The 22,992-nt window shown below is 46.8% G+C and overlaps 1 long non-coding RNA gene across 2 annotated transcripts in view; it reads left to right on the forward strand.

Annotated features, from left to right (window-relative positions):
• The first annotated feature begins 1,358 nt into the window (after window positions 1-1,358).
• The window catches only part of LOC146785812 (uncharacterized), a 154,046-nt gene continuing 132,412 nt past the window's right edge, over window positions 1,359-22,992 (forward strand). Inside the window, exon 1 of one of the 2 annotated variants that reach the window (XR_014970497.1) lies at window positions 1,359-1,659. This is a non-coding gene — a long non-coding RNA (uncharacterized LOC146785812). The remainder of the gene's footprint in view (window positions 1,660-22,992) is intronic. The other variant, XR_014970498.1, reaches the window with a different exon arrangement.

Consider the following 22,992-nt stretch of genomic DNA (forward strand, 5'->3'; position numbering starts at 1 on the left):
GGCAGAAATCACCCAGATGGCAGATCCTGCCAATGCATAAGATGTTACGTGGGGCAGTGCAAAATCCTAAATTTAGAGGGCGATTACTCCATCAGGGCGATGGAGTAAAATACTCTGTCGCCCTGATGGAGTAACTGCACGCTTAATCAGGCCCTTAGCCAATAAACCCATAGCTTTTAAATTGCTTACAAAACAGATTTCCAACTTAAATTCAGAAGAGTCAGTGGCATTGCAATGGTGTTTCCTCATCAAACACACTAAGGGGCATATCAACAAGGGCTTTATCTCTGCTTTTTTGGCTTTAAAAGCCAAAAAAGGAGAGATAAAACTAGCGCCCTATCAACAACAGGGTGCTAACATGCAAATTTGCATGTTAGCACCCTTTTACTCTTCGCTTCCCCTTGCATCTCTAATGAGATGCAAAGGGGGCGTTCCAGAGTAAAATAATAGGAGAAATGTCGCTAAGCGACATTTCTCCTATTATCAAGAATGTCGCTAACCCTGTTAGAGACAAAAAAAGCAGCGCTAACCGCGGTTAACGCTGCTTTTTTACGTCTGGTATTTTTCAGACTTAGCCATGATATCCTATGGAAGGAGGATATCATGGCTAAGTTTGCCTGTCCCTATCAACAAGGTAACGTGAGATTATCGCTGGGTTTCCAGCGATAATCTCACGTTAGCCTGTTAGCGTGAGGATTTTTATCGCTATTGAGATAAGCGTTGCTAATAGCACGCTATCTCAGCGATAAAAATCAACGCTAGCCGGCGATAATTATCCTAGCGCTAAGTGCGCTTACAGATAATTATCGCCGGTTGTTGTTGATATGCCCCTATGTTAGTTTTCCTACCAATATTACAGGGCAGAGCAATTTAGTGATCTAAGTACAGCCCTGCAGTATTTTAGTAAAATGTATTTTTGTGCTTGTGCAAGCAGGCCCAATGTGTTCAATGAGAACCACATTCAACAGGGAATCGAATTGGTCATAACATCTGTTTACTGACAGATGTTGTAGATATGTACATAACATACCTTTGAATTCAATATATTTAAATGGATTTAAATAGTCATTGGTTAGCTTGAATATCGGGCATGAATCGGGTGTTCTTTCTGTACCGACGTTGAACACCCCTGGCTTACACCAATATCTTTCTCTGGTGATCAGAAAATATCTCCCCACACAGTTAAGATAATATCAGTTTATTGTGAATGGGCATCCTCTTGCGAGGGCCTCCTCCGCCCACACATCTCTCTCACTCGAGACGGTCGGAAAGTATCGGTTTGCACCACTTCCTGCATCCGGTGAAGCGAAGCAGAAGCAGCAGCGTTTCCCAGTAGCACACTTTTAGGTTCTCTGGTATTCGGCGTGGTGATTTGCATGTCCTCGGAACCGTGCAGCAGCGATTAGGCAATCTCGGAGTCTCCAGGGTCCTACAACCTCCAGCTGTGAGTCGTGCTCTGCAAACGTGTTGGAGTTATCTCTGACTTCGTCAATGACTGATGGGTGTCTGTGCACGTCGCGTGCCCCAGGGCTTTCGGGCATTGTGAAGTCTTCACACCTTCTGCAGGTGAAATTGAGTAACAGATCGGTAGACAGAAGCACGTGATCTCTGCCACGTCAAACACGCAGGCAGAACATAAAATGGATTTATTGGATGTAGGTGAGCAATTCTATTTATTTTATTTGTGGTATGGGAAACAGTAACGAGTCGTTTCGAACAAAAGCTCGCCTAATTCTTGGTCATCAAAAAGTGCACAACACATTTTGAAAGTTGGATGCACGTAGCATGAACCGACATTACAGACACATGTACTAAGTACATGAACGGGCAGAGACAATCACCAACTAAACAGCACCTCAGATCACAGCCAAATTAATTTTATTGTCGGAAATGGGGCACAGCAAAAGAAAAGAAATTGCTTGTGTGTCCATGAATACATTGCATTTAAGAGGAATGGATTAATTTCAACCTGATTATTTTCTCGTTTGCTCCTTGACAAAAACGACCTTTACTTATAGTCACCCAATGACTTCCCTGCCCACCTGGAGAAGAATGGAATCACTGCACTGTACAACCCTTGGCTCCCTCACCCCATGAAAGACGAATCCATTCAAGCGTCATTGAAGATCCATAAATCGTTCAAATTGCACTAGAAGTAACAAGCATTGGCATAGCCAATAGGTCTCGCTTTTGGGACCTTATAAGTATTTAGTTATGCAGCACAATATCCTATAACTGTTGCATGGCTAAACACTTATAAGGTCCCAAAGGCGAGACCTATTGGCTATGCCAATGCTTGTTTACTTTGAGTGTGTACTTACACAGACCTCGTTCCAGGGTGCCAAGCAGAGCTTTGCTTGGATGACAGCAGTATGTGCCTTCTCAAGCTTGAGACCAAAGCAGCACGCGGCCTTTTGGAACAGGAGAAAGTGGGCAGGGGAAGGACTCAAATACAGATTGGGAAGCAGCAACGAAGGAGACCTTAGAGGTATACAAAAAGTATATTTAGAGCCAGTAGGTCTCGCTTTTGTGACCTACTGGCAGTGCCAATGGCTTTTAGCAAGACTGCCAAACATCTGCGCTGTGGTAACATGATGCCGTGCAGCATGGTAAAAGTTTATTTGTATTATTTTATTTATTTTTTATGGAGGTTTTTTTTATTTCTTTTTAGTTACTGATCCTAGTTGGTTCTGTAAAAAAAACGAAATAAAATGTGCATTTTTTAAAGTGTGCTGGAGGAGTGAGCGGAGACAGCCTGGCGGAAGTTGTGATAAATGTTAGAATGGCGAAGGAACACGGGGATGTTGGGGGGCATGGAAGGAACACTGCAGCAACACGGGAGGGTTGGGACGGCAGTAGCTAAGGCAACGCAGGATTTGGGAAGCAAGAGAGAGAGCGCTGGGAATCCATGGCGACATACACACAGGTGAGTGAGTGCAAAAGGAAGGGGAGCAGCAGTCGTGCAACAGAGAGTGACACAGAGGGGGGGTGGAGACATTCACGCAGGCAAATGGTAAGCACTTTCGCGGCCGCTTTGATGTTCTCAGTGGCCGCGCGGCTCACTGAGAACATCAAAGCGGCCGCGAAATGATCACGCAGGCTGCCAAATGGTGCGCGCGCCCGGCGCACATGCACTGTATTTGGAGGCCTGAAAGCACTAGCTTGCACTTCCAAATCCCCCGTTTACAAAAGCTCTCGCGAGAGCAGCCTAAAGCGCTGGCTCAGGCGAGACCTAAAAAGGATTAGAGGTAGGCAAGCTAGAGAGTTACTGAGACAAGCCGCATCAGGGACCCAGTTCGGCTCCAAGAGGATAAGCACGAGCCGAGCCCGCAGAATCATTGTCATGCTGTAACACTCCAGGGTGGGTGGGAGGCGGAGCCTGATGGTGGCAGCGAGTGGGTAATGTGGGGCTTCAACACCCCCAAGGGAAATGGAATCAATTGTACTAAAAATATTGGAAAATGACCTAACTCCAGAGACCATACCACACCTTGTTCATTGACGCTCGTGTACCTCTAGGTAGAATTCAACATCATTGATCACAAAGTACTTCTCAGTAGTCTGAAATATTTTGCAGGCATCAGTGGAACAGTGCTATCCATGTGTTTTCAGGATTTTCTCAATTTTACACAATCCTATATCAGGTAAAATTGAGTTCATTCTTTTCTAGATCCCCAACATCATGTGTGGTGTTCTGTAAGGTTCTGCATTATCTCATACCCATCAGGTTGCAATGGGTTAATTCTTTTCTAGATCCCAACATCTGTTTGGTGTTCTGTAAGGTTCTGCATTATCCCATACCTATCAGGTTGCATTGGGTTAATTATTTTCTAGATCCCAACTTCATGTGTGGTGTTCTGTAAGATTCTGCATTTTCTCAGTCAAATACCATTAGTATCAAGATTATTGACTCCTATGAGCTAGGGTGGCTCATGTAAACATGTGGCACAAAGCTCAATCTCATACATAAAGACCACTCTGACAACTAGTCAGACATATATCACCACCTTCCACAAGTCCACAAATGGATGCTGGAAACTGGCCTCTCTAGAATGCCAGAGGGAAAATCGGGGCACCTTGTATTCCAGTGTAATGAAGGTAATGAAGGTTACCTATACAACAATGTTCCGAAAGGAATCACTCAAAAACATTTAATACATTTGCAGGGATTATCCCATTCAACGACCCTGCTATCACAATAAATGCACTGCGGCTCTGTAAATGTTTTTTAAATATAATCGTTCTGTACATTACATGAGTAAAAAGACATTTCCAGTAAGTGGAAAGGTGCTAGAGGTGACAGAGAAAGTGAAAATAAGTGAACAGTGTGCGCATGAAACAATACAACCATACAGTGTGCATAACAAAGGGATGCCTTAACCAAAAGGACATCAATTACAAAGTAGAACCTCACAAAAAATAAATTGGCTAGGTTTCTCAAAGTCTGGTAATCAATGCAAATATGGTTAAGACTGTGAAGCTGATGTTTCGACCCCTTGAAATTATTTAACTGGGTCTTCCGCAAGATAGAATTTTAGCAATCTGTAAAAAATATAGGAATTGCCAGAAAATTAATGAAATTAATACGAGGAGAAGAAATCAAGGAGAATGATATCATCATATTGCCCACCTGACCCAAAAAAGGAACATGCGTCAATGCAATGTTTAGAAAACAGAACCGGATGACTGATGTCCTACAAATGACCTTTAAAGGAAAGAGCTATAATTTTTTAAAAAGCATATATAGTATGGGAGACATGCATTCAACCGAGAGAGGAAAAATCTCCACACAATTCATAGTGGACCGTGCAAGGTTTGTTGCACATGAATCAAGGTAGACTTCCACAAATGCTAGCTGCAGGGTGTGGAAACACTTGGGGGGGGGGGAGGGGTGATGCAATTATCTGCAAAAGAACAATAAGCACCGCGAATAAAGCAAGACGTATTAACCATCATGCGAGGATCAATAGTGCATAGACCCATCTGCCAGGCAAGACAGCAATACGTGCAGAGAGCAATTTAGCATAACAACATATCACTATTGTCTGTCAAACATCAAGCTTGAGGAGAAATGTGAAGACACATGCACCCAGATTCCAAGTGCCGTGGCCAGGCTCCAGAGTATAAGGAAAAAAGTCACCGAGATAGCAAACCGGCGGTGTTCTGAATACAACCAGCCAGGTTCCCTGTGGTCGCAAAAAAACAAACCCATGGCCAAAAAGCAATAAACAGTTGACTAGAAAGATCTGTAAACAAAAAGAGGAAAAGACGTACATACTAGTGCTTGTCAGTCTTAGACCCGAAGTCCGCATGGCCACCCTTCACGTTCAATCAGCAAAATGTACTCAAAACAGAATGCTAGAATGGTGAGAAAATTGAAATGCTCCCCCTTAGTGGATGGTCTATCAAGTCCATCTGCCTTTCTCCTGGTGTGAATCTCTGGGTTTTGCCTCACAACCAGTGGCTAACATCAGTGTGTTAATTGACAGCGAGCACTCCCTCACACCCAAAATAAATGCTATATCTAAATCTGCCTTCCATTATTGATGTCTCCTAAAAGCTTTCTCCCATGCCTTCCTCTTTATCAAAACATTTCCATAATCATTACAGTGGTGTTTTCCCACCTAGATTACTGACCATTCCATTGGCACCTTGAGAACTGACCTAGTTAGGCAGATGTGTAGCTAGCATTTCACATGAGCTAGCTGACCTGCCTACTGCTTTGACCCAGGTCTACTGGTTAGAAGCATAAAACCAGCCTTCAATGAAACGGGGTCAATTCATATTCTCTATACACTTTACTTTATAGCTTTATCATCTTTTGATAAGCCTATACAATTAATGAATTCAGTTATCAAGCTCATACATCTCGGATTGTTTGTTGTACAAGTTCATAGTGCTGAAAGTACTCCAACGCGAGTGCTAGTGGTTTGTAGTGCATTCCAAAAGCCCTAGCTAGAATACAAAGAAACCGAAGCTGCATTTAAAGCAATGGTGAAATTAAAGAAATATGTAGGCTAGGAATTACTGAGAGAGGAGGATAGAGCCCAGGTTTTACATATTCTGAATTTCAAGGAAGTAGGACATCAGTGCAGGAGAGCATGAAAAAAAGTTCTATGCGAATGAAGTCGAGGCATAGTTGGAGAAATGTGTATTTTCATAAAATGTTCAAATGTATCCATTTCCACCTGAGGCGTTGATTCAGTTTTGCTCAGCTTCACTCTCAGCAGACAAACATCCTGACCAACATTGAAAGCAGGCTGCAGAGAATGTCTTTCTCTGTAGCCACATAGGGTTGCCCTGGCCCTGCCTGATAGCAGAGGCCTCTTAGCTGTTAATTATTAGCTTGTCGACTCTTTTCTTTGCTGCTGGGTGTCCACCCTGGTACTTCTTGCAGCAGCGCAAGAAAAGATGCACGCCACAGGTCAATGCAATGGTAAGCTGCCATGGAATCGCACATTCATGGGGTTCAACTACAAGTGGACCATTCCTTCTGCACCCCAAGAGTACTTTTTTGCTCCCTTCCTTTTTATTTTATACTTCTCCAGCTTTGTTGTTCATGATGCTGGCGTAGTATAAAATATTTTTTGTGAAGTTGTGAGATTCTGAAATTTTAATCTATGCCCACTTTATCTTCAATGTGGATGTAAATTGAGTCACTGAGGTTATTGGCCTTATTTCCTGAATCAGAGTGTCCCGGTGGGAAGGGCCGACCAGATGGAATGGGCAGAAGCCTGATTGGGCCCAAGTGGGAATGGGTACTCTTTAGAGGAGGAGGTGGGCAGATTGCGATGAATGTGTCAGCGGGTGTCTGGGTAGTGCCATGGCCATGTAGGAGGATAGGCCATGCATGGCTTTGATAACAAAGTGAGGCGTTTTAACTGTTCTCTGATGCTGGCAGATAGCCAGACAGTCTGTATGCTGTGAAGGGAGATGGGATGATGGTGAGAAAGAGAGCAAAGTATTAGAGTGGCAAATTGATGATTTTGTCAATACGCAAAACAATACGTAAAGATTCCTATATCTAGGCAGTTGCAGCACTTCAGTCTATTGTTTACTAGGGAGTTAAATATGGAGTTAGCGATATTAACAAAAGAGATATGGATGTATCTTTCTGGTCTATTACAGCTGATATCTGGTTGCCGTGACTGTGTTGGCAACAAAAAACTTCAGTTGCATTTGTGAGTACAAAAGCAAACATATGCTTCTGGCTGGTGGGGAGGGGTACAGAATTTTGAAGGAAGGACATAGGTGGAACTGTTAGAGACTGATTAAAGAAAGGAGGGATGCAGATGATTTCCGTTTTGGAAAAACTAAGCATGAGAAATTGAACCACCATCCAGAGCTGGTAGTCAGTTGGAATCCTGATTAAGAATATGCCATGGCAATGAAGTGAAGGAAAAGAAGATTATGCTATCACTAGCATAGAGGTCAAATGAAAAACAGTAATCAGCTAGAATGTGTTAAACACAAATAGTTCTGTACCCACGATTGAACCTTTAGTAGCACCCACATGAATGTTAGAACCCTGTGGTAAGAAGGTTTCAGTTAAGTGGAGCGCTTGGAAGCCAGAATAAATGGTATAAAATGGGCTATTACTAGAAGAGCAGTCAGGGAGCCTTTGAAACGAGAGGCATTATGGAGAATTATAGTTGAAAGGTAGCTGAGAGATGGGCTTTAATTGGCAGGAGAAGAGAGATCAGATGGCATTTTGTTTAAATGTGGCATTACCACTGCTGACTCAAGGAATGAAGGGTAAATCCAAATAGAAAGAGAGATGTTGAACAAGTGTGCGAGAGTGGATGGAATGCTTAAGGAAAACGCAGGAAGTTCAATGATGCTAGGTAAAAAGGATGACAGAAGTATCAGTAGTCAATTGCAGTTTTTAGTATAGGAATACATTGAGTGGGAGATGTTTTGAAAGAAGGTGTTGAGGGCTGCTGAATTTATCTTTGAAGTAGAAGGAAATAGAAGGAGGAAATGAGCGAGAAGCAAACTTTAAAATGGGAATATTAAGGTGAAAGTGTTGAACAAAGTCATTGGCTGCAAGGTTGTGAGGTGAAATGGACCCATAGGCGAGAGAGAAAAAAGTGACAGATTATTCATTTTGAGTGAGGTGTGATCAGCCCAGCAACTCTGGTTGATTTGGTCTTATCTGGAGCATGTGACAGGGCTTTGATGCTATGTTTTCATTCTTCAGGATGCTCAAGTGAACATGATTTCCAAACTCAGTGCAGTTTCTCTGCATTATAGGTGTAATGGAATTAATCTAGGAGAAGGTTCGAGGTTGGAAATCAGTGACAGAGGATATCAAGGTACCTCAAGGGTGCCTTAAATGGCGAGTGAAAGGTGTGATTAAAGGAACTGAAGTAGAGTGCGTTAGGCAGCTGGGTGAGATCAGTGTGAGCTTTATGAAGGGCTTTACAGGTAGTCCTTCATCCTGTCATAAGACTGCTTGCATTTGGGAGAGACTGAGAAGGAAGTGCCGAAATGGTAAGAGGTTTAGATTTGAGGTGAAATATAGAAGACGAGGAAAGTGGGAAAGTTTATTACAGTTGTAAACAAGATTGAGATGGCCACTGAAGGAGCCGGGTTCCCGCTCCTAAAAGTACTCCAGAACCTTCGGCCAGTGGATCGTTTGTACCTGCTTTAGAAGTCTAGAGGGGAGAAATAACTCGTTAGTCGGACTCAGGGGCTCGAAGAATCAGGACTCTGAAGAATCACAGATGCCAGGTTTCCAATTGTATGGGTTTATTACAAGGCCAAAAATTACGGGACATACAAACACCTCAAGACGAGGTTGTAGAAATACATTGGAACTAATACAAAGCCAAACCTGCAAGAAATTCTCAGTCTTTGGATCATGAAAATGATTACAAGCTCCAAAACCAGGATGCAGGCAATGAGTTCCCCTACATCCAGATCAGACTTCATTGAAGGTTCATAAGTAAAAAGCTTTAGTCTGTCCCTATACTACAACTAATGTGACATCCCTACTTAGCATTCCCCAGGCAAGTTAGGAAAAGGTGTCAGTGCGTGAAGACTTCCTAAGAAGTGCACTCACTTTATATGGGTCAAGTAGCCAAAGGCTACAGAGCTCGTTCTAAGATGCTCCTTCCTTCTCATTTATCTTCTCTCTTCTCCCAACTCCACCCCCCGGGGCACTGTCCCTAATTCAAAAACCTACCCATCAGATATCGTCAGATGGCTTCATCCTGCTGGGCTCCTCCTCATAGGTAGCTTTCCATTTAGTTTCCATACTCCCAGCTCCTGGCTCGATGACCTTCAGTCCCAGGCCTTCTCCAGTGAGAAAGAACACTGTCTCCTATTATCAGCAATCCTTGTGCCACTGTATCCTCTCCTCCCCGAACCTAACTCCTAAAACAAAAGCGTTATTCTAACTAACAAAGATGAATTTCTCCACCTGCAACAAAAACGTGAGAACAGGACAAATCCAACATGCACATAAACATTACGAACAAACCTACTACTAGAGAGCCAGGGAAAATAAATTTCAGGCCTACAGAAATCAGCCAACATAAGAGTGAGGCACATAGGCCTTATGGAAATCACACATAATTTACCCTTTTACTTAGCATTTCTAAATCAGCACGTTACTTGAGCACATCAAATAGGTAAATGTTGTGAGCCTCATACACAAATTCTACACATTAATGTTTCAACTGAGCATGTATGTATTGCAACGTTAATTTTCTTCACGTTTACATGAAAAATACACCGAACACATTACCTTTCACATTATTACGGTACACTTCTACTGTTTTATGTTAATACGACAAAAGAACAAATGCAGGTGCGAACTACTCATGATTATGATGCACCCCTACAAACGAAAGAGCGCCATCGCGCTCTATCAGTCCCCCCTCTGATGACAAGTGTCATCACAAACAATCACAACTCCCTGTAGAGAGAACCGACCTAAACATAAGTAGTAGCCGTTTTTCCCTGTCGAAACTTCTCTAGACTTTTGAGATTCTCATAGTGACTGTCCTGCAGTCTCTCCATCCTCCTCTCCTGCTCTCTAAGAGATCTCTCAGCCTGTCTTGCCTTATGCCATTTACAGGCCCTTATCAATCCAACCAAAAGAATCACACAAACCACAACTATGATGATGGGCTTCAGAATGTAACCAAAAAATTCCCTTGCCAAGGTTAGTGAACCAGGTTCCAGTCTTTCCAAATCCTTTCCCAACTTTGTCCCAAACTCATTCCGTTGCCAAATAATGCACCTAATGGTAAATCTTAGTGATTTTACCTATATACTTCCTCAGATCTTTGCCATGGTCTGAGATATAAGTACAGCACTGTTGGACCCTCAACATTTTACAGACTTCGCCCTCTTTTCCTAATAATACGTCTAACGCAATGAGGTTCTGCATCACCATGGCTCTTATCGACACCATCTCTCCATCCACCAACAATAATGACTGAGCTGTATTCACTGGCAACTTATCCACAATGGTTGACAACCTTCCAATCTTGATATCATTCAGAACCACTCCCAAACTCGGTATCATTGTTCCAAATATATCTCCAACAATCTCTCCTGCACTCTATGGTGTAATCCACTTTCCAATGGGTCCAAATCTTCAATGTGATAAATCTTAGGAAACACAAAATCCACATAGCATGTACCATACCAGTTCAGTGGCAACTGCACATATGCCTTTTTCCCACACACACTTTGGGTACCACCTGCACTGCTTCTTGCAAAAACTTCTTTGCTGTGGCTTAAATTGGGAGCGGAGTTGGCCTAATGGCTAGGGCAGTCGACCTCGAATCTGGGGAACTAGGTTTGAATCTCGGCAAGGACGCGCAACATCCTGTGATTCTGGGCAAATCACTTAATCTCCCCGTGCCTAACAAAAATGAATGTGTCCTCATGTAACGTAAACATTTTTTAAAAAAATGAATGTGTCCTCATGTAATGCAACTAGTGCTTGTGTAAAGCGCTCTAATACCTGATACCTTCGGGTCAAGTTTGCGCTATATAAAACTCCATTAAAAAAAGAATTGTGAAGATGTGATCTCACACACTTTGTCCTACAAAGATCTTATCATAGTAAGTCCATACCTGTCTACTGCAAAGCTTTCCTCGCTGTTCAAAATCTAAAGCTATTAGACCCTAACTCCCTTTCATCATATGGGCCAACTCCTCCTGGGTCCATGCAAAGTTTCCTTCCCTACTATTAAACTTGACAGCTAGTTGCATTTGTCTATCTTCTACTCGATCTATGAACTTCTTGTCCACCTCAGTTAATTTATACATCAAAATTATGACGATGAGCATAAGCTGTATCTAATGTAACAGTGGATATGAAATACTTCCCAATCCTCTCTTCCTGCTTGTAATAATCATACTTGTTCAGGTGCTTCCAAACTGGAACTTCTGAAAGTACTACATCATAGTTGGAGAAGTAATATTCACAATGACCTTTACTGTAAAATATACTAAGCAGCAAACTACATGTAATACCATACATCAACGGAAGGTGGTGATAACAAATCCCCTACTCCACAGACGCAGGCAACTGCATACACACATAACAATCTTTCACATCCATCGTATTCACATACTCGTATAATATTTTCGCATAGGCACTCAATATATAATCACCCATGGACAAATCTATATGTAACATGCGACTAGTTTGATCTAGAATAGCTTTATCTGCTCCTCCGGTACCTTCTTTTGTGCTAGAAGTAACAGGTGTGGATGTCCCGTGCACTAGACAAACAGCTGCAATCTCCAGAGCCGGTGGCTGATATCGGAATGTTGGGAAAGACAGGTCTTGCGGAATCAGAACTTGCACCTTATTCAATAACGAAGGTCTTGGTATAGCCACTGTCAACACCCCCTCTATTTCTAGTCCAGGAACTACCAGTTCGATCTCAAGCTTCAGTTCTGGAATCCTGCTGACCACTTGTGAAGACCTCAGTCTCCCAGTCCCCACTGCTCCCAGCATCTGTGATCAGATAGGTCCACTCTGGGACAGCGTACCTCTGGCAGGGTACTCCTACTCTTCTCAGTCTCCTCAGGCCCTTTTGTGCCTTTTCTGCGTCACTCAACTCGGATTCAGACGTTTCAGACACGGAGCAAGGTCTCTTTCAGATGACAGTCTCAGGTTTTGCATCTTCTGTCTCACAGGCCATGTTTCTCTCGCAAACTCTGCTCCCCTTCTCTTCACCCGATCACCTTGCACATCAGTTCTTCCAGTCGAGTCTGACTCTGTACCACATGCAACGGTACCGTTTCCCTCAGTGTCCATACCTGGGTCTTGTGTAGCGTGACCCCCCTCAGCTTGCTCTGATGGCCAACCAGCCTCGTCCGTAACCCTCACAGCTTGGCTTGTCCTCTCCAGTGGCCTCACAGCCATGGCTGGATTTTCTTCAGGTAGAGGAGCTGTTTCTTCCGATGGTCCTGAAACTCTGCGGGTGTGGGAAGCGTGGATCCAGTTCGGCAACCCTCCACACTTCACGGCTGTATTCGTCACGAGAATCACATGGTATGGACTTCTCCAGCGAGCATCAAGACAGTTCTTCCTCACGTGTTTCCGGCCCAGAACCCAGTCACCTGGGCTCAGATCGTGGCAGAGGTCCTTTGAGGTCGGGGCAGTCGCAGCTTTAACCTGATGAGACACGGAGCGGACCACATCAGCCAGCCCTGTGCAATAATCAAGGATCAAATCATCTGTGATGTTTATCAGAGCTGTAGACCGCACTGCTGGCAAACGCATCACCCTCCCCATTAGGATCTCATGGGGAGAGAGACCTGTTCTCCTATCGGGGATGCTACCGATACTCAACAATACCAAAGGCAATGCATCAGGCCATTTCAGGGACGTGGATGAGCAAGCCTTCACCATTCGTATCTTGAGAGTTCTGTTGACCTGTTCAACAAGGCCAGATGCCTCAGTCCTATAGCTGCAGTGAAGTCTCTGATCAACGTCTAAGGCAGCACAAAGCAGCTTCATAATCTCTCTGTGGAAGTGGGTCCCTCTATCAGACTCCAACGAAGTCAGAAATCTGAAGAGCGGTATCAACTCTTCTAAGTAACAGCTTCGCTACTGTGCGGCAATCACACCTTCTTGTCGGGTATGCTTCCACCCATCATGAGAAAACACATACCACCACCAGAATGTACCTCAATCCATTGCACCTAGGCATCTCAATGAAGTCAAGCTGGATCCTATTGAAGGGAACCCCAGATCTCCCAATGTGACTCAACGCAACCACAGTCTTCTTCCCAGCATTCATCTGTTGACAAGTAACACATCTGTGACACACTGCTTCAGAAAACACAAGAAACCATGGATTGAACCACGTCTGTTTGAACACACGCACCATGGCATCCCTTCCAATGTGAACTGCTCCATGAATCTGCCTCGCCATTGGGCTCAGTAAATCATCTGGCAACACTGCTCGACCATAAGTTGAAACCTAAATACCATAATCTCTCTTCTCGCAACCTGCTTTAATCCAACCAGCTTCTTCTTGAGCAGACACCTCTCCCTGCATACACTTGACCTCATCCCAAGTGTCTGCTCTGGCAAACATCATGCTGAGCTTGGTTCTCTCTGTGCTCTCTCCTGTGTATTACCCATTAAAAAAGGATCCTTGTTCAGCGCCGAAATGTGTAACTTCTTCTGTGTACCTGTTGCCCAATGTCACAAAGTCATCCCCCCTTGCGTAGGCGAGGCACTTTACCACAGTTGTTTCTTTTGGTCATTGCAAAACTTCCAACAACTGTCTCACATATTCCCCGTTTCTGATGGGAGAGCCTGATGACATTAGGAACCACGTCTGTGACCATAGCTGTGCGAAGTCATGAACCACACCAAACTCAAACTGACTATCGGTGTAGATGGTGACTCGGTTCTGATCAGAGACCAGGCATGCACTTATCAAAGCAATGATTTCAGCTACCTGTGCGGAGTGTACTCCCTGTAAACAAGCAGCTTCCACAACTCCAGAAATAGTACAGACAGCAAACGCTGCTCTTAAGTGACCTGTGTAGTTCCTTAGGCATAAACCATCTACAAAAAGGATTTCATCTGATTCGGGCAGCGGTTCATCAACAATGTTAGGTCTCAGTTTGGTGCATAGTTCAGTCACATCGAGACAGTCGTGGTCCTCACAATCCTCATTTTCAATGTTTGGAATCAGCATCAAAGTAGCTGGGTTCAATACAGAACATCTTTTCAGAGTTGCATCCTCTGAGGCAAGTATGACTTGCTCATAGCATGTGAGTCTGTTATTTGTCAAATGCTGTATCTTGGTTCTCATCATCAGAAGCTCAACTGAATGTGGAACATATACAGTAAGAGGATGATCCATCACAATAATTTCACATCTTTCAATGCTGACACCTGTTGCAGCAAAGGATTTGAGACATCTGGGCAACGCTGAAGCTACTGGATCTAGGGTAGCTGAGAAGTAGGCAACTGGTCTACGGACACCTCCATGAGTCTGTGTGAGTACTGACAGTGCGCAAACCTCACGCTTGCAACAAAATAACAAGAATGATGTGTTTTAATCAAGCATTCCTAGAGCCGGAGCCTGACACAGGCTTTTTCTCAGCTCCTGAAAGGCAACCAAACAGTTGTTTCCCATCCTTTTGCGTCAGCCTCTGCAGTTGGGAATCTGAGAAGTTGGGAATCCACTGATGGCAGTATCCAACCATTCCCAGTAATATCCTGACTTCCTTTTGTGTGGTAGACACATTCATTTTCATGATCGCCTCAATACGGACTGATGACACCTTCCTCTTGCCTTTCTCAATGCGATGATCCAAATACTGGACCTCAGGTAAACAGTACTAAAGTTTGCTTGGGTAGACCTTGTGTCCATTCTCTCCTAGGTGATTCAATAGTGCAACAGTATCAATACTGCAAACTTCCTCCGTTTCTGATGCGATCAGGAGGTCATCAAAGTACTGCCCGAGAACTGAATTTTGCGGCAGTACCAGACTCTAAAGATTCTTTTTCAAGATCTGATTGAATATCGATGGACTCTCTGTATACCCTTGTGGGATACGACACCACGTTAGCACACGATTTTCCAGACAGAAAGCAAATGCAAATTGGCTGTCCTCATGTAAGGGTATCCAAAGGAACACCTAGCATAGGTCAATCTCAGTAAGCAAAAGACAAACAATTGATGGACGGAATGCAGAACAAATCAAAACATTCACCCCCAGTCAAGAGTTCTGGGTTAAATCCATCATTCTTTTGCTCACCATGCCACCCCAGTTTAGACCTGGCCATATGCAAATCAGTCTTGACTCTGTGCCTCATGGGAACAGTCCAGCCCGGAATGATAAGCCAGGTCCTCCCTGGACCACAAGCATCCTAGGACCGGTTTCGGGGTGTCACCCTTCTTCAGCCAGGATAGCTTGATTCCAGTTGCACAGGGAGCCCAGGACCCACGTCTGGGCATACTTGGCGCATTTAGTGCGAGAAAGCAAAAGACACACAATTGATGGACGGAAGGCAGAACAAATCAAAACATTCACCCCCAGTCAAGAGATCTGGGTTAAATCCATCAAACTTTTGCTCACCATGCCACCCCAGTTTAGACCTGGCCATATGCAAATAAGTCTTGACCCTGTGCCTCATGGGAACAGTCCAGCACGAACTGCCAAGCCAGGTCCTCCCTGGACCGGAAACAAGCATCCTAGGACTGGTTTCGGGGTTTCACCCCTCTTCAGCCAGGATAGCTTGATTCCAGTGGCACAGTGAGCCCAGGACCCACGTCTGGGCATACCTGGCGCACTTAGGGCGAGAAAGCAAAAGACACACAATTGATGGACGGAATGCAGAACAAATCAAAACATTCACCCCCAGTCAAGAGATCTGGGTTAAATCCATCATTCTTTTGCTCACCATGCCATCCCAGTTTAGACCTGGCCATATGCAAATCAGTCTTGACCCTGTGCCTCATGGGAACAGTCCAGCACGAACTGCCAAGCCAGGTCCTCCCTGGACCGAAAACAAGCATCCTAGGACCGGTTTCGGGGCTTCACCCCTCTTCAGCCAGGATAACTTGATTCCAATGGCACAGTGAGCCCAGGACCCACGTCTGGGCATACCTGGCGCACTTAGGGCGAGAAGGCAAAAGACACACAATTGATGGACGGAATGCAGAACAAATCAAAACATTCACCCCCAGTCAAGAGATCTGGGTTAAATCCATCATTCTTTTGCTCCCCATGCCACCCCAGTTTAGACCTGGCCATATGCAAATCAGCCTTGACCCTGGGCCTCATGGGAACAGTCCAGCCCGAACTGCCAAGCCAGGTCCTCCCTGGAGCGGAAACAAGCATCCTAGGACCGGTTTCGGGGTTTCACCCCTCTTCAGCCAGGATAGCTTGATTCCAGTGGCACAGTGCGCCCAGGACCCACGTCTGGGCATACCTGGCGCACTTAGGACGAGAAAGCAAAAGACACACAATTGATGGACGGAATGCAGAACAAATCAAAACATTCACCCCCAGTCAAGAGATCTGGGTTAAATCCATCATTCTTTTGCTCACCATGCCACCCCAGTTTAGACCTGGCCATATGCAGATAAGTCTTGACCCTGGGCCTCATGGGAACAGTCCAGCCCGAACTGCCAAGCCAGGTCCTCCCTGGAGCGGAAACAAGCATCCTAGGACCGGTTTCAGGGTGTCCCCCATCTACAGCGAGGATAGCTTGATTCCAGTGGCACAGTGAGCCCAGGACCCACGTCTGGGCATACCTGGCGCACTTAGGGCGAGAAAGCAAAAGACACACAATTGATGGACGGAATGCAGAACAAATCAAAACATTCACCCCCAGTCAAGAGATGTGGGTTAAATCCATCATTCTTTTGCTCACCATGCCACCCCAGTTTAGACCTGGCCATATGCAAAGCAGTCTTGACCCTGTGCCTCATGGGAACAGTCCAGCCCGAACTGCCAAGCCAAATCCTCCCTGGACCGGAAACAAGCATCCTAGGACCGGTTTCGGGGTTTCACCCCTCTTCAGCCAGGATAGCTTGATTTCAGTGGCACAGTGAGCCCAGGACCCACGTCTGGGTATACCTGGCGCACTTAGGGCGAGAAAGCAAAAGACAATCTCAGTAAACCATCCAGCCTCACAAGGAATCTGAAACAGGATCACTGATGGATTCGCTACCACAATCATGTTGACCTTTCGAAGATCCTGTACGATTCTGAACTTCCCACTTGGCTTTCTGCAGTCCCATTATAGGGGAATTGCATGGGCTCCCCATTATCTCCTTCAAAATCCCCTGTTCGATCATAGACTCAATCACAGACTTGATTCCTGCCACCGTTTCCGGCGTCAGATTGTACTGGGGAGTTCTCGGGAATTCCGCTTTCGGCTTGATGTGAATCTTAACTGGCTCAACCCCTCGGAATAGTCCTATCTCTTCTCCTGTACAATCCCACACCTCTGGAGAGACCCTCAAGTTGTATGGCAGATCTTCAGTTGTCAATATGGGTGAACAGCTCTATGCAGAGATTGTGGTTCGCCAGTTTGAATGCAATGTCATCATCATTCGTCTGCAACTCCACTCCCTTGGGTGTGCAATAGATGGTGCAATTCAATTTACACAAGAGGTCAAGACCCAACAAACAGACTGCAATCGAATCGCACACCACAAATTGGTGACGATCCTGGAAGGTTCCTAATCTCACAGGTATCTCATCCGTCAATGGATTAGTCATTCTCTTATTAGCAACTCTTACAACTTGGATCAATTGTCCCGAGAGTGGGAGGGTTGGGACTACTGCAGATCTCACAGTAGAACGGGTAGTACCAGTATCAATCAAGAATGTAATGGGATGACCGTCCACATCTGCCTCCACATACGGTCCTCTCTGGTCTATCTCTAAGACTGCTCCAGGGGTACAGTCTTCCTCCCCCTCAGGCACCGTCATTGCAACGGGTCCTGATCAAAATCATCAAAAGCTTCAATAAAGGGCATCTGCTGGTACACCCGATTTCCCTGTGGAATTCTCAGAGGCTGGGGAACTTGCACTTGTGGACTCAGACCTTCTCCGTGTACAGACCTGGGCTTTGTTACAGTATTTACAACCTCAGGTACCTGCACTACTTCCTCATCTTGGATCTGATTAGTTGGGTTCGATCTACACTTGCGCTTCCAATAGCCGATTTTGTGACAAAAATGACATGCAGTGGTTCTCTTTAGAGTACCAACATCTATCCCTGTCTTGGGATATATGAGCTTCCCTGTTCCCTGACCCGACGCATTCTGGGCTCCTCCAAGATTGTTTCCCTGCTTCCAACCCAATGTTCCTCCACTTGACTGCACTTGGTCTACCCTATCTGCATTTCTCATCTGGACTAGCATTAGCTTGATCTTTAGTTTCCTATCTTTCAAGTCAACCTCATCACTACAATATCTAGCATATCGTAGAATTTCGTCCACAGATTTGTTTTGCCAACAGATCAGGTGCTGCTGAATCAGAAAGCTAATTTCGGGCCTTAATCCTAAAACAAATTTGGAAACGAACTGTCCCATATCTTTGGAATCTAATGTATCCAATCCACTGTACTGCTTAAAAGCTTGTAGATGTTAGGAATGCTGGGCTCCTCAGGGTCCGGGCGACGTAATAGGGGTCCACCTCCAGATATCCCCGGGCTCCAACCCTAGGGTCCCCCTGCTCAGCCGAGCAAGGCTTGGTCGGGATTCTCCTCCTCCGAACCCGGAGGGGGTCGGTGTGGGGTGTGTAGCACCCTCGAAAATAGTTCAAGTCTGGGGCACCTCCTATGGTGCTCCCATGAGATAACCGCTCCTCGCGGACCAACTGTTCTGCTCTCTCGCTTCCCCTCTGGGTTACGAGCGCGTGAGTACGGGAAAAGGAGCCAGGGACACACTTCCTACCTGCTCCTGGACGAATCACTGCAGACACTGGATGGTGGCCTTCCGCCGTGCGCGGCGTCCGTCTGCTCGGTGCTTTAAACCCCAGGTGCTCTCTGAGGACAATACGCAGCTCCGCTCTTCTGCGGCGAAGTTCCTCCGGAAAGTCGAATAACGCACACCTTCGGCTGCGGGGGACGTCGTTATATGGACGTCCACTTCCGGGTCCTCGAGGCTGCTGGGAACTGTAGTCTAAACGCTAGGTAGGCGCTTTGGTCTACGAATCCTGACAGAAGGCCCTCCTCCCAAGCGCCTCCTAGCACCCGGCTTCCCCGGATGCCTGTTATAGAATCTCCTCACCGCGATTGGCGCGTGCACCGCCTCCGCGGGTTCCCAGGAGTCGTCCTCCGCCGTGTACCCCTTCCACGCGATCAAGAACCATAACTTGCCCCTGCGATACTTCGCGTCAAGGATGCTCCTGACTTCGTACTCCAAACCCTGCTCACTCCAAACAGGAGGCGGGGCTCTCCTCCTGGCCGTCACCGCCGGTTTCAGCAGGCTACAATGAAAAACGGGGTGGACCCTGAGAGATCCTGGAAGCCGGAGCCGATAAGCCACCGGATTGACTTGCCTGACCACCGCATAAGGCCCGATGTATCGGGGGTGAAAAATGCTGCGCAGCTTGAACCTGATGTTCCTGGTGGACAGCCACACCCTGTCACCCACAGCATACTGGGGTCCATCAATCCTGTTCTTATCAGCCCACCTTTTGTAGGACCGCTTGGCTGCCTGTAAAGCGCGTTGCACCTTCCGATGCAGCCGTCTGAGGGCGCGGACATGCTCCTTCACCGAAGGATGATCGGACACCTCTGTTGGTATGTCAACCGGGAGCGTCTTGGCGTGGAACCCGAAATTCGCCATAAACGGGGACATCCCCGTCGAACTGTGTAGGGCGTTGTTATATGACAGCTCCGCCAACCAAAGCCAGGATACCCAAGAGCCCTGTGCTTCCGACACGTAGCACCTCAGAAACTGTTTCAGAGTTTGATTCAGGCGCTCCGTCTGTCCGTCGGTCTGGGGGTGAAAGCTGGTTGATGTGGCCGACTCCACTTGCAGCGCCTTACACCAAGTCTTCCAGAAACTGGCTATAAACTGAGGGCCTCGGTCCGACACGATCACCGATGGCAGTCCGTGGAATCGCACCACATGATTCAACAATAGTTGCGCGGTCTGACCCGCCGTAGGGAGGTTTTTGCATGGGACGAAATGGCCCATCTTGGTCAAACTGTCCACCACCACCAGGATAGCCGCACACCCCTGATCCAGGGGGAGACCGGTGACAAAATCCAAACTGATATTCTTCCAGGGCTGTTTGGGGGTGGGCAGTGGGAGCAGTTTCCCCTTCTTTCGGCCTCTCTCTCCTTTGATGCGGGCGCATGTTTCGCATTGCCTTACCCACTTGTGTATGTCTTGGGTCATGTCGTCCCACCAGAAATGCCGTCTCATGGCCTCCACTGTTTTCCTGATTCCGGGATGACCTGCCACGGGCGACACGTGACACCATTGGAACGCCTGGTGCTGCAGTTTGGGCGTGGGCAGGAACAGCCTGTTTCTATGAAAGGGGAGCCCCTTCTTCAGGGTTCGCTCTGTGTCACTCTGAGTCCACTTCTTCCAGTCGCCCACGGAACGGCTGATGCGTACCTCTTCCACAAATTGATCTGCCCTCAACACACAGATGACCTTGGATGGGTTAATGATAGCCACCGGCGCTGGGGTGAGATGGTCCTCCTCCACGGCCTGTCGAGACAGCGCGTCTGCCTTCTTGTTCTCTGAGCCTGCCCTAAAAGTGATTAGGAAGTCATATTCCTCAAAAAAGAGAGTCCACCGCATTTGTCTGGGTGTCAAATGCCTGGCCGTCTTCATGAACTGAAGATTTTGGTGGTCGGAATATACCGTCACCTTATGTTGGGCTCCCCACAAGTAGTGTCGCCACTCCTGGAAGGCCTTTTTTATTGACAGCAGCTCCTTCTCTGCAATGGTATAGTTTACTTCTGCTTTGTCTAGCTTCTTTGAAAGAAAGGCTACCGGGTGCAACCTCCCTGTGACCTTATCACGTTGAGACAGTATGGCCCCGATGGCCTCATCCGACGCATCAGCTTCCACTATGAATGGAAGGTCCGTCTGCGGGTGTCGGAGAATGGGAGCCGAGGTGAATGCTTTCTTGAGGCGTTCGAAAGCCTGGGTGGCTTCAGAGGTCCACACAAACGGCACTCCCTTGCGAAGCAGGCGAGTAATGGGCACGGCGATCTGGGAGAATTCATGTATGAATCTGCGATAATAGTTCGCGAACCCCAGAAAACTCTGAACGTCCCAAACTGTCCCGGGAATGGGCCATTCGCGTATCGCCTTCACCTTTCTCTCCGACATATTCAACCCATTTGGGCTCAGAATCACTCCTAGGAACTCCACCGTGTCCACCCCAAACTCGCACTTACTGAGCTTACAGTACAACTTATTCTCTCTTAGTTTCTCCAAGATCAACCCTACGTGTCTGGTGTGTTCCTCTATCGTGGAGGAATAGATCAAAATGTCATCTATGTAGACGACTACAAAGATGTCCATGTACTCTCGCATGACTTCGTTCAAGAAGAACTGGAATGCCGCCGGGGCATTACAGAGCCCGAACGGCATCACCAGATATTCATAGAGCCCAAAACGGGTCTTGAACGCCGTCTTCCACTCATCCCCCTGTCTGACCCTTACCAAGTGATAGGCCCCTCGTAGGTCTAGTCGAGTGTATATGACTGCCTTACGCACTTGGTCCAACAGAACGCTGATGAGTGGCAACGGGTACCTATTCCTGATAGTGTTCTTGTTCAGACTCCTGTAGTCGCAACATGCTCTCAGCTCGCCATTTGCTTTAGCTATAAAAAACAAGGGAGAGGCTGCAGGGGAGCGGGATGGCCGGATAAATCCCAGTGCCAGGTAGTGGTCTAGGTACTCCCTCAGATGTCGTGTTTCAGGCTCGGACAGTGCATATACCCTACACGTGGGGATGACAGCTCCCTCCACCAGGTCAATCCGACAATCGTATGTCCTATGTGGAGGAAGGCGTTCCGCCTGTCTCTTATTGAACACGTCTTCGTAACCTGAATACACAACCGGCAACTCCACCTCTTTTTCTGCCGCCGTAGCGACACAAAAGGGGTATGTCAAGGCCAGGGCAAGCGCTTGATGTTCCTGTAGACATCTGTCCACACAACCTGGTGAGAGAAACCGGACCGTCCGGGCTTTCCAATCCACCGTCGGGTTGTGGCAACAGAACCACGGCATTCCTAGAATAACCTCATATTGAGGGGCCTCGATGATATTTAATTCTATGACTTCTATATGATGATTGGGCCCATCTCTTAGGGACATCTTCAGGCTTTCGGTATGGAGCGTAATGCGACCAGACTTCAACGGCTTTCCATCTACGGCCAGTACTTCCTCCGGGGAGTCCCGGGGGACTACCCCTATAGATAAAGACCGTACTAACCCCTGATCTATGAAGTTGCCCGTGGCCCCCGAGTCCAACATTACCAGTACCTGATGCACCTGCTGCCCTACTTCTAGCCCTGCTTGTAACACTATGTGGGCTTCAGTGTGGGTGGACCGAGTCGTGGTCAACGACGGTATTCTCCACTCCGTATCCCCCGAGGGTTCCCCCGGGCCCTTCTCCAAACCGCTGCTTTCGTTACTCAAGGTAGACGCCGCTGCCCTCTTTCCTCTGTACGACAGATGGGTGGTTTTGGGTTTCGCCGGACATTCGCGCACGAAATGCCCGCGTTTCCCGCAATACATACAAAGGCCTAGGGTGCGGCGGCTTTCCCTTTCGGTTTTGGACAAAGGGGCTCTCACTGCCCCTACCTCCATCGGTTCGCTGTCAGAGGCCACCGGAGCCGTGTCTCTCCGGGCGGATCTGTAAGTGGACCCTATCCCTCTGTGTCTATCTCCCACCCTTTCCGCCATGCGCCCATCCAGTCGTAATACCAGATTCATCATGGCGGTGCACGTGGTAGGCTGGGGGTCAATCTGGGCCACTAGGTCCTTGAGATCCTCG

The sequence above is a fragment of the Triturus cristatus genome, chromosome 11, assembly GCF_964204655.1.
Source record: "Triturus cristatus chromosome 11, aTriCri1.1, whole genome shotgun sequence".
NCBI lineage: Eukaryota > Metazoa > Chordata > Amphibia > Caudata > Salamandridae > Triturus > Triturus cristatus.